The 12,330-nt window shown below is 38.1% G+C and overlaps 1 protein-coding gene across 1 annotated transcript in view; it reads left to right on the plus strand.

Moving 5' to 3' along the window:
* Positions 1-11,630: 11,630 nt before the first annotated feature.
* The window catches only part of LOC149785541 (uncharacterized), a 29,283-nt gene continuing 28,583 nt past the window's right edge, over positions 11,631-12,330 (plus strand). The window contains exon 1 of the mRNA XM_089979904.1: positions 11,631-11,885. The gene's annotated coding sequence lies outside the window, so the exon portion shown is untranslated. The remainder of the gene's footprint in view (positions 11,886-12,330) is intronic.

Below are 12,330 nucleotides of genomic sequence, written 5' to 3' on the forward strand. Positions count from 1 at the left end.
AACATTGAACAGTGGAGAGAGTATACTATATAAAGTTAAAGTTTACAGCAATTACTCACACTTTCCTGTGACTTTCCGAATGTCAATATCCTTTACCACTGTGATAATGTTATCATTCAAAGCATTAAAACAGCATGTTTATGTAGGTGTCTTCTAACATCTGCATTTATGTTTCGATTGTCAATTTCAGTCTGAAAATTTTAAAATGTATCTATTTCTAAGGTACACATCTTGCTATTTATCTGATAGTTCTCGATAGCGAGTAGTGACTTTCAGCAGTCATATATACACCACCTACCACCCCACCCCGGAAAAATCTAAACTTTACACTTGGAAATTATCTGAGGACCATAGAAGTGTACGTTAAAAATAGTACATTACGATTCGATGGTCTGTTATCCCTTTGAATCGGGTCCAATTCCGTTTGGAATATTTGAAATTCTTTCAACAAATGGAACCGACCGCTCCGGTGGCAAAAGTAGTTAGAGCGTCCGCTCGGATGCAGGAGGTCGTGGGTTCGAAACCCGGCCGAGTCATTCTAAACACTTATAAAAATGGTACTAGCAGCAGCCTCGCTTGGCGTTCAGCATGAATATGTTAATGTTAGGGCCAGTCACCCGGGTGTCAAGATAATGTGACTGAGTGGGACATCCACATGTTAGACGTCACTATAAACTGTCACACTGCAAATTTCGTGGCGATATGATTCAAATTGTTAAAGCTAAGTTAAAAATCTTTAAACACAAAAACCCCACAAATGGAACTCTGACACGACGTCAAGTTATGCATTGTTGATCAGATAGTTGTTTCAGTCAGTGAAACCCATCCACAGAGTGAGAACTAAGTTAACTACGTATAAAAAAAAACATAACGACACATTACTGAACAATCTCAAAGCTTCAGAAGATTCAGTTCACTCTTGATGGACAGTCGTGTGGACAGGCATTTCATGTTCACACGAATTTGTACTGAAGAATGTTTATACTTCATAAAGAGTACCAAAACGATTATATAATAGTGTAATGTAAGATGTTATGACGATTACAATACCTGCAGCTTTTGACACTTCTTCACTGATGTCTAACAGTTTTCATTTCGCTTTCGTTTCCATACTCTACTACTTAATTCATTTAGAATGTGCACAACACTGTGTTTTAGGTATAGAAAGTTAGAGGTTCACATGGAAATTGGTAAATTTTGTGTGCAGCACTATTCAGAGCAAAATAACTCATTCTTAGATTAAAATTGATATTTCGTAAATCCCACAATCAAATTATTTATGAGGAGCTCAAACCGAAAGTTTTAGAAATTCACAATAACATTATAGGGACATAACTAAATATATTCACATTTATCCTTTATGGAGTTATTTCCCTTACTAATTTCATAATTACAGCAAGAAGTATCTATCTATCTATCTATCTATCTATCTATCTATCTATCTATCTATCTAGTGTGTGTGTGCGTGATGCCTGAGTGTGTGTGTGTATGTGTGTGTGTGTGTGTGAGAGAGAGAGAGAGAGAGAGATAGAGAGATAGAGATAGAGCATAATACTTCTATTTATTTATATTGTTACGTGTTTAGACTCGACTAAACAGTAACAAAGAAAGAGTGAAAACAACAAGTTTTTGTAAAATTTGACAAATAATTTATTTCCTTGGAAAATTCTGTAAAAATGAAAAAAGGAGAACTCACGGTTTCAAGAATCAAATCCAAAAATGATCTAAGAATAATCCACGAATTAAATTACAAAAGTCCTAGTAATAAATGTTCTAATAATTTCAATATCGAATCCTGATGTAAAATCCAAGATGGATGACGATGACGTATGCTGTAGTCAGTACTATGCTTAACTACAGTTCCTTGTAGAAATACAAATAATGGCACTCCGGTATTGGAAATCCAAATTAAACTTGTAAACAATGTCTTTCCAAAATCTGTGTGAGCACTCTTCAAATATTTCCAGAGAATAAAGAATTAATCCTTTTGAAATCAAATGATCTGAAGATAATTAACTCAAAATCTGGCAACAACAAAGAAAACAACTTGATGCCAAGTGTAAAAGCCCGAAAACTGAGAAATCTCTCTCTACACATCTCAATTAAAAACTAACAAATGCGTAGTTATGGAGAAACTAGAATTGCGAAATAAAAAAATGGGGGGGAGTCACGTGATCATGTTTATATCACGTGCACAGAATATGGCATTGATTAGACCAATAATTTTCTCTAAAATAAAAAATAAAAATGTTGTTTACATCTTAAACCATGTAGGCCCATCATGACCTCGGAAACAACCAATCATTTACTAATTTTGAATTAAGGTCAGAATTTAGGTCAACACCTGGTGTTTATAAACTAACAGTCAAGGTCAAACAATTTTCTGACAAAGTATCATCTCTAGCAATAAATTTACATTATAATAGAATAAAAATTTTAAAACTGACAAACAATTAAATTAAAAATAAGCATGAATTAAATCAGATATACGTAACAATATTGGCAATCAAATGGTGGCAGACGTATAAAAAGGGCTCTCACTCTAAAATATTATGAAATGTAATTTAAAAATATTTTCTACTGGGCACTTAATGTCCGGATGACTTTTGACGTTCCGATACATTTCATATGACTACGAACTGTTTTTGATTACCTCCCTTGAATGTACCCTCTCATTTGTATCGACCTGAAAAACAAAGGTATTATCTTCATTTGCTTATTACTTCAGCATCGAAGCCCTATCACTCACGTGCTGCGTTCAGTCTCCTATACAATCAATACCATGTAAATGAAAAAAAAGGTTTGATCTTCATTGGCTTATTACTTCAGCATCGAAACCCTATCACTCACGTGCTGCGTTCAGTCTCCTATACAATCAATACCATGTAAATGAAAAACAACGGTTTGATCTCCATTGGCTTATTACTTCAGCATCGAAACCCTATCACTCACGTGCTGCGTTCAGTCTCCTATACAATCAATACCATGTAAATGAAAAACAAAGGTATGATCTCCATTGGCTTATTACTTTAGCATCGAAACCTTATCACTCACGTGCTGCGTTCAGTCTCCTATACAATCAATACCATGTAAATGAAATGCCATTCCAAATACCCAGATAATATCGCATTTGATTGACTTTTGATGCGAGTGAGATAAAGCTACTGCATATTACGAAGAAAAAAAAACTAAGCATGAAAATGAATACAAATTATTTATTTTAATTGAAAAATAAATATAGCTTTTAAATCAGTTATGAAGTTCTAAACCAATATTATTTTACGTATGTTCAATTGGAATAGGGAAATTCGATATGCATGATATACAAACAAATTATATGTAAGCTATATTACATATGGATCATTAACAATAATAGTTTGAATCAGAACACCCTCCCCCCATGTGGAGGACATATATTGAAATTTGCATTAGTTTGAATTTCAGTTCTGGTCCCGCTAATCGAAATCATGTTTAGAATGTCATGGAAACTGGTTTCAGAAATAGCTAGACAAGACCAAAATGACCAGAATCCCCACCCCCAATACGCTTGTAGATGTGTAACTCATTGTGACTTTCTCCATACAACATTGCTGGATTTTGTTAAAAGAAGAGTTATAGAAGCTGTTAAGTTATGAGAAAAGTACTGAAATTATCAGAGGTGTCTATCTACTTATGACTTTTGGAATGAATTTAATTTTAATCGACCTTAAAAAGAAAAACCATAAAAAAATCAACTAATAAATGAACAACTTATGTTATGCAATAAGTAATTAAGATCCACCGCGCATGTGGCTGTGGATGAGTATATCTGCAATTTACCAACATTTTTTAAAATAGAATTGCAGTTGACGGCGAAACAATAAATACCGGCACATGCCAATATAAACAATAGGGTTACACGTGCATCATCTGGTGGTTATACTAAGGGAGATCACTTTATAAAAATATACATATTCCCATATCATCGCGAGACAGAAATCAGTGACGCTGAACTCCAATGTATGTAAATGATCGTACAAACTCTTTCCTTCTGCGACCCATCCTTCCCCCGGGCCGCATAAGAACTAAATTTCTAGCATAGCCAAGAAGAGTATTTGCAGTTTTTCCCCAAGAGTTGTATCAATCTTGATAAGTCGGTTGGAATTATTCCCTACCTGTGGCTAGTTGGCTGATGAACTTTCCGTTTCACGCCTTTGTTTCCTGTGAAAGTCATTGCGTTCCACCCTTTTCCAAAGTTGGGCTTGTAGTTGCTCGAGTTCCTCCAAATCTTAGGACTGTTCTGTTATTTTATTAATGTGTCTAAATCATCTTGTATTACGATGGTTCTGGTAGCATTGTTTGTATGCGCTCTTTCAAGGTTTCAATCGCATTTGAAGACTATATGTCTTCTGCGGAGCCACCTCATTGGCCGCTGTTTTCACCGCCCACACTGCAGTAAGTAGCTCCGTGCCACTGACTTTATTTGCTTCGGTCGCATTTCGTGTGTGTACAGTTTGCAGTTGTTTTGCTGTCGCGCGACTAACAACAGGTTGCGTCCGTTTTCTCGCCAGATATTTTTTATATGACTTGTTTGCCGTCATGCACGATATAGTCGGCATAGATGGTCCTTGTTTCCTGAACACAAATAACACCGCTAGTATATCGTCTACGGTAATGTGATCATTCTACTGGAACTTGACACATTTATCCATACAGACCTGGCTTGCATGATTAGAAATCAGTGCATGGGAAAAATGGCGATTTTGTATTCGCAGATGAAGGTGAATAAGAGTGATAGTGTGTCGAATGTCAACCGCAGCTCTACCGGTAAAAGCAAGGAAGTGATTGATTTGCTCCTCGAAGATCCGACACAACACATAGATTTTTGTATGCGACACGGAGTACTATTATAAAAACCCACATCAACAAGATGTCAGTGAGTTCCAAACCATAGGTATGGCCGGAGACAGGCACCATACAAGCAGTGGTAGGAGACAATGAAGGTGAAGACGAGAGAGTTTGTCAACATCCCAAATGGTCAGTTTGCCTTTGCAATCGATCATTCCGGAGGGCTCGCTTCTGTATAAGAGAAAAAAAAATTCAAAACTTGCTATCGCACTGCGCTATGATCATTGGCTTCCGCGGCTGTATACGAGCCTCTCGAAATAGAATTCAAAGCTCACATTGATTCTGTCGTCGTTAATAGCTCTACTAGTACGCTGAATAAAGTTTACATTCGTGGCAAAACTATAGAAAGAGATGAATATTTTTAATCAACCCACAGAACTGTGGAGGCGATTTTGATTACCTGCTCACTGACCTAGAAAAATGGTTTGGAAGCACCAACATACTTTCTGTTCTGGATGACTGCTTCTTTCTTTTGTCCACACAAGAACACCGTTCCCGCAAATCTCTCCTATATCAGTCGCCATGCCGGAATCAACGTTCATGGTATCACCCTAAACAAGCATCACTCTTGTCAATAACTTATTTTGAGCAGACGTTTAGGATCATCCACTTTTACTGCAAACAGGAAGATATATTCAGAGACATGCTGCACGGTACATTTTCCTTAGGTCTGAGAGTTGATCTTAGGTATATGACTTTCTTAGAAACTACAGTTTCGATAAAATATTAATGCAAAACGAATTGCCAGTATTATTTAAAATGGTCTCCAGTCACGCATTTCCACAAATGATCACCTGAGCTGATCAAAAATATATTGTGATATTTATTATAGGGTAGGGTCATCCAATAGTGGGCTTTGTGAATTGATTTGAAAACAAAGCTTTTCCGTACTCAACCACACTAACGTTTGGTACGTTTTGTTTTCTGCTGCTAGTATGGGAAGAGACTCGATAGGGGTACAGTTATGGAGCAAGATTCAAGGTGTGGCATACGCCTCGACGCAGATTTTTTTTGGTTTTTTTGGCCTTGGCAAAGATTTTGGTGATATACTACAGTTACTGGAAGGGCCTGGCATCATAAAAAAACACTATAGAAGCTGCTAATGTCTCACAAAATGCGGGACATATGGAAACTTACCTACCGGCACCAGCCACAATCTCTTGTCAGTGTTTTATATTCATCCTCTTAACGACATACACGACACTTTGTCATGTATCTGAAGACGTGGTCCACTAAAGTGTCCAAATTGCTGCAGATTGACCCCTGTCGATAGTAAACGTGATGTGTGTGGGTGTGGACATGACCTGCATCCATCGTGAGAAGAGGATTGTGGAGGGGTTTAAACATGTCCTTGCCGAGAGGCTACTTGTTTATCAGCGCCTCCATGTTTTGCAGCAGAGACGACAAGCACGCATGCAAAGTGTAACAATGAGTGGGTGAGGGGCTGTTTCACGTTCTAGAGGTCCTAAACGGTGCTTATTGATGCGATTCATGAAACCATATTTTTAACTGGGACTGCGTTTGTAACCCAAGCGCAATGTAATCTGTCGGACTCAAACACCCATGTGCAGTACTTATATGAGCGTGGCCAGAGAGGAGGAGGGCAAATACGCGCCACAGTCTCTGATAGATTGGACATCCTAGACTAGCCATCTATATATCAGTTTATCGCACTTTGATGTTGGTGGCACTAGATACAAGAACTGAAGTTTGTGCCGAAGGATACTCAGCTACCACCCTACAATGTTCTTATGCGTCACAACACACGACGAAGCCAAGGTAGTGACCATATGACGGCGCTGTGATGCCGTCTGTGGCAAACCATATTCTAGTGTCCAGCGAAGGTAAGCTAAGTTTGTTGATGTGGTATCCCCTCATCCTATGGTGGTTGCTGCTTATGGAGGCCATGGGGAGCCGAAAGTCTTCTCTTTGAGACACTTTAGGAAGAGGTGTTGCCGTAGGTCGGTTATTACTACCCGCCTTTATCAATGCGAATATGTACTCTTTCAGCTATCAGAATGCTATACATCTTGAGGCGGATGTACTCGTCTTTTACACTGACCTATATCCATCTTGTTTAAGTGGTGTGTAGTGTGTGCCCATGAGGATATTCGCTCATTTCGTAGAAATTCATATTAATCCATATCGGAATAGACAATGTCAGTTTCAGTCATTAACAGAAGGATGTCGGCGAAAGTGTATGGTTCGGCCGCCTTTCCACCATAATGTGCATTGATATAACCGTACCAAAAGTCGTACATCAAGTAATTGCTTAGGTCGAGTATTGCCTATCCACTGTAGACTGGGTGGATAAACTTCAGGTTGGCCTTTGTGTACTGAAAGCCAACAATATTGTCCGTATCCGAACCTCCGGATTGGCAAAAGGCGTTGCAGGTAAAGACGTGATGGTCACATTTGGATCTTGCAGCCAAAGTTCGTTCACAGCCTCTTGGCATGCTTACACTTTTTATCAGTTATTCATGACTTGGCTACAAAATATCTCTAATGGTGTAAGCAGTGCTTCATCGAATGGCTCACAGCTGATCATGTATTCGTATGAACAAACATACTTGTGAATACAAAGATTAGTACTGTGTTCCATGTACCTCGCTATTGCGCAAAACGTCTTTTTAGGCATGTTAGCAGTCGGCTGTTCGATGCCGTTGTCTCCATTCTTGAGACTGTCAACGAACTGCGGTTTCCCATGTGAGAACGTCATGTATGTTTTCCATGTTGTTCGGAATGAAGTTGACGTTCTGATGGCATCCATGACACGGTGACCATCATCGCCGCGCAGACTATAAATCATAACAGGCACCTTTATTTTATCTGGGGAACTTTGCTGCTTCAGATTGCATGCTAGGATAATGGCTTAGCGTTGTTTGTCAGTATTATGAAGCGGTCTCGCATGCAATGTGATCAAGTTTTTTGGCACTTGGATTCCTGAAAATTCATACAATTGTCTTCATCCAACACTATACCATTTCGGAGCACCTTTTTGATTTCTTCTAGCTCAAGCTGGATGCTCTAAGTGAAGCGATAGCAACTTTATAAAACTAACCCCTTGGATAATAAATTACAGCGAACAACTATATAACAGATGCAACTTGGAGCTGGTCAGCGAATTTCTGCATGCTGCTTTCATCTTGTTTGCTTGTAGGGCGCTCTACATGAATGCTCAGTGCCACGAAATACGAACGGGTGATGTACGGAGCATGCATATGGTGTTGGAAGTTTTGGAAGGCTATGTACATACCATTCCGTAATGACATTCCACATCAGTCTTTATATTGGCATTCCAATAAGGCTGGCCTGTCGCATTAGGAATCATCAATAGATCGATGGTGTGTGGTCTGACTGCATTTCTATACTACTAATAAGACGATAGACACAATTATTCTAACAAAAGGACTGACCGTTTTCGCTCAAAATCGGCAAGATCCTAACCTCTCAGTCTCACCCAGGTGCTGACCATACTTCCTTTTCTGGTCAACATTGTTACATGCTGGACAGAGAGCTGACAGAATAGCCCATTTAAAAGAGCGGTTATACGTGCTTTATTAACAGAACGCATTGATATATATATATATATTGCCTTTGGAATGTGGGAACGGTCTCGTAATGGACGATACCGTGACACATAAGTAAAGCCAATGCTCATCCAGACTCCTCATGCATGACAGCAATATCTTATCCAAGCTGCTGATGTTGAATTAAGAAATGGTAATGCGTCTGTCTCGAACGGATGATGTTCAGTGACAGTGGCACATACACTTTCAGAGTCACGTTGACTGTATCTTGCGCTCTACAAAGTCAGGCATTTGACGTATTCTGTCAAATCTGTTGGGATGCTGTAATAGGCCTCTGTAATTATTCTTGTGTGGTAAATGAATGCTAATTGAGTTTTCTCTGTAGGGTGTTATTGGCCAGCTCAGCCTTGCACTCGCTCTACTTTAGAACTGGCCTCTTTCTCTTTGCCCGTTGTTTGGTTGCTGAAACTGGTTTAATATTGTAACAAGATAACCGGGTGGGATATTTCGGATTAACAACAGAACACGTTTTGACGACACAGATATATGGTTCAATGTGGCGATTTATATGAGTAGTGGATTATGAAGATGTGTGCGTATTTATAATCCAAATATTGGATCTATTTAACATAAAAACGCACAGTTTCAAAGATGGAAAAAATATACAAATAAATTAGTTCAGTAACCCTAAAACACAGGATAAATGATTTCACAAATGATTCAATAATGGAAAGATGAATATAGTTCACTCAAATAGTAAACGATGTAAGTCTTTACACATAGTAAAACAAATGTATTCGCTCAGGTAGCGAAATTATGTCACTAAACACAAGGACGGATATACAATCTATCCTTCCAGTCCAGAATAATACACTGGGTCTTACTAACCCAAAATTAGCATACAGCTAATAAAATACATGTGTGGAGATGCACTCCGTCACCCGTGCACCATATCCGCTCCACAGCTCCTCCGAATCAATTTCACAACTGCTATAGACTCCGGACCCTCGGAATACTATGATCACTTGAACATTAGACCCTCCGGACACTTGAAATATTAGACCCTCCGGACCCCCTGGTCCTTTGACGGATCTACAGCTGGGTCACCTTAGTCACTCTTGACATTAGACACTCCGGACGCTAGACATTAGACACTCCGGCACCTTAAACGCTCCGGACGAACGGACGTTTCTACACTCGGACAACACCGGACACCCCGGATATTCCTACTCTCAGACAACACCGGACACCCCGGATATTCCTACCATCAAAAACAGCTGAAAATATACCCGATACAGTGTACTAAACTTGATACAGACATAACGTAAGGACGTTATACATGGTAAGTTATAAAGATTATATTAATATGGCAATTACAAAACAGGTTCAATAGTAAACCTAACCCTGCTCGATAAGACAATAGTAAACAATTCTTTTAAAAAAAAATGTAGCTTTACATTACCAATATAAATCCTGTACTACGTCGCAACAAGAATAAAAAATGCACGCATTATGGTATATAAAGAAAACTATAACAAACATGCAAAGGTAAATATGGTAATACACTAGTTATCACTTAAAACCGAAAAATTACCTACCCCTACAGCTGGAGTTGTGCGAATCCTTTAAGCAGGCCGCTTGCTGACAAAACCATTAGTATTGTAAAGGTCCTTTACATGCAGTAACGTATTTATACCTTTAGAATTTTCGTTTTGCTGTATCGAAAGCACCTTGCACGTGTGGCATAAGACGAATCATACTCACGATTTCGAAATACATAGACCATATTATAATCACCCTCGGGTATCGTTGTACAGCGAAAAGAAACGAAACCCGAGTACATGTATTTAATTAACATTTACACCATTCCGTGACAAATATCATATTTTGCATATAGCGAGACAGACCGTCATAGTCACTTTGTTTTAGTTCCCATTTCTTAAGCAGCTTACTCAAACGAGTTACATCATGCATGATGAAAACTGGTGCCAAGCGTTATAAATATAATCCAAAATATTTCTAAATGAAAGTTACCTTTTTGTGTTCACGTGAATCTTTATACATAATATCCGTAGTCTCTAAATGATGTTTAATTCTGCTGTGTAAAATTTCTTGCGAAATAAAAGTAGCAGAATCAATATCAATATTCATTTTTGATAATCTATGAAAATAGACATTTCCTGCTTTATTAAACAACCTGCATTGAAAAATAAAATAATGGTCATTTACCACTGAGAATCTACAGAACAGGAAGGTTCGGTGATAAGATTACATCTAAATAAATCATAGTTGATTGCCATAGTAGTCGAGTGGGAGTTGATTTTTGGAATGTGTTTAAACATTTGTTACCATGTAGATGTTTTAGGAACCTAATTTCTTGATGACTTTGGGACTTTGGAATCTTACTTATAAATTTCATATGAATCCATAATGTTGCGTGATAGGTCCCTTGCAATTACCTATGCCAATATTATCGGTCTCGAAACCAGGCTGTGATCTTCTTTGGAAGGTTACCCTTGGATTGCGGACCTATAACTTTTGTGCTGCGTACAGACTTGCATGGCAAGTAAATACAATTTCATTCCAGATGCATAAGCAATATTGTTGTATCACTGAAAAACCATAGCATTCATACGAATGTCATTTATTAAATATAAACCAAAAAGTATAGCATACAATTAGAGTTTTAAATCAATCACATTTCACATTAGTTAAATTTAAATAGTGAAACTTGAATATAATTGACACATATGCTATTAACACGTGAATCACGAGACGTTACCGTTGAATAATAAAACGACCAATTCAGAGTACTCTCATTTAATTTTTTCAATGTCTTACATCACGTAGAGAAATTTGCTTTGAAAAAGTGCAATTACAGATCTTGAATTACTCTCCCGGAAAATCCCTGATCCAGTTAAGAATAACACGAAAACTAAAATTCAATTGCAAAACCAGCTTTTGGAACTGCCTATACTTGATAAAAATACCTTGTCCACCTTTTTAAAAAATTCAATATAATTTTCTTCAATAACACCGACCAGGTATGTGGTTGTAAAACATATAATCGATAAAAGTCATACAATTTACAGGTGCCGATTTATTCAATCTGCACTTGCGTACTGCAAACGTAGGTGACATGTTTACTTAAGATAAACCGCTGTTTATATTTCAGTGTTGTGGTTGCATTGCATATAGGTATAACGCGTTTTAGTTGCCTTGTTAAGGCTTATATAGGCCTTATAGAAGTGAATGTGAACGCCTCCGACTTCATATTTTAACCAATTTAGTCGTAGAATTCTATAAATTTATTCGTATAACTTTATAAACAGGAGGACTAGTCTGGGTGATTGTCCTTCGTTGTACAAGTGGATCGAAGCAATGCAGTAGCGGACGTTATGTTTTACTTTTGTTTGCATTTGTAGATACCTCAGAAGAAAACATCACAGAAAATAGCCATACATACAGGTAAGTCGAATCTATCATATCTCAAACGTATCGCTTGTGTCCTGTTGATTTGTGTCAATCTCAGTTTGTATTTCTTTTGTTTGATGTTCAACAGCACAGGAAAACAAGAAGTTCATTTAGTAGCGAAGCAATCGGACTCAAATGCTTTATACAATGACACACCTTGGTATCGAACGCGGGTTTATCCAATGGTAGGATCTGAACCCGCGACCTTTCGGTAGCGAGTACAGTTGGATAACCACTGCGCCATTACAGCTACTTCCGCCATTACGACTTACCGGAGACCCCACGGCTGATATTTTACATTCTCAAACTCACAGGGGGTTCTGTTAATAAAATACCAATGACCTAATTTTCACTAATAGCTCAGCAAGCGCATTTGGTAAGGTGTGCATCAACGTGTGACTATTGTATCACAAATATTCTATCACCGTGCTAAAACAAA

Source organism: Sinohyriopsis cumingii, chromosome 13, assembly GCF_028554795.1.
Source record: "Sinohyriopsis cumingii isolate HCF-2022 chromosome 13, ASM2855479v2, whole genome shotgun sequence".
NCBI classification, from domain to species: domain Eukaryota; kingdom Metazoa; phylum Mollusca; class Bivalvia; order Unionida; family Unionidae; genus Sinohyriopsis; species Sinohyriopsis cumingii.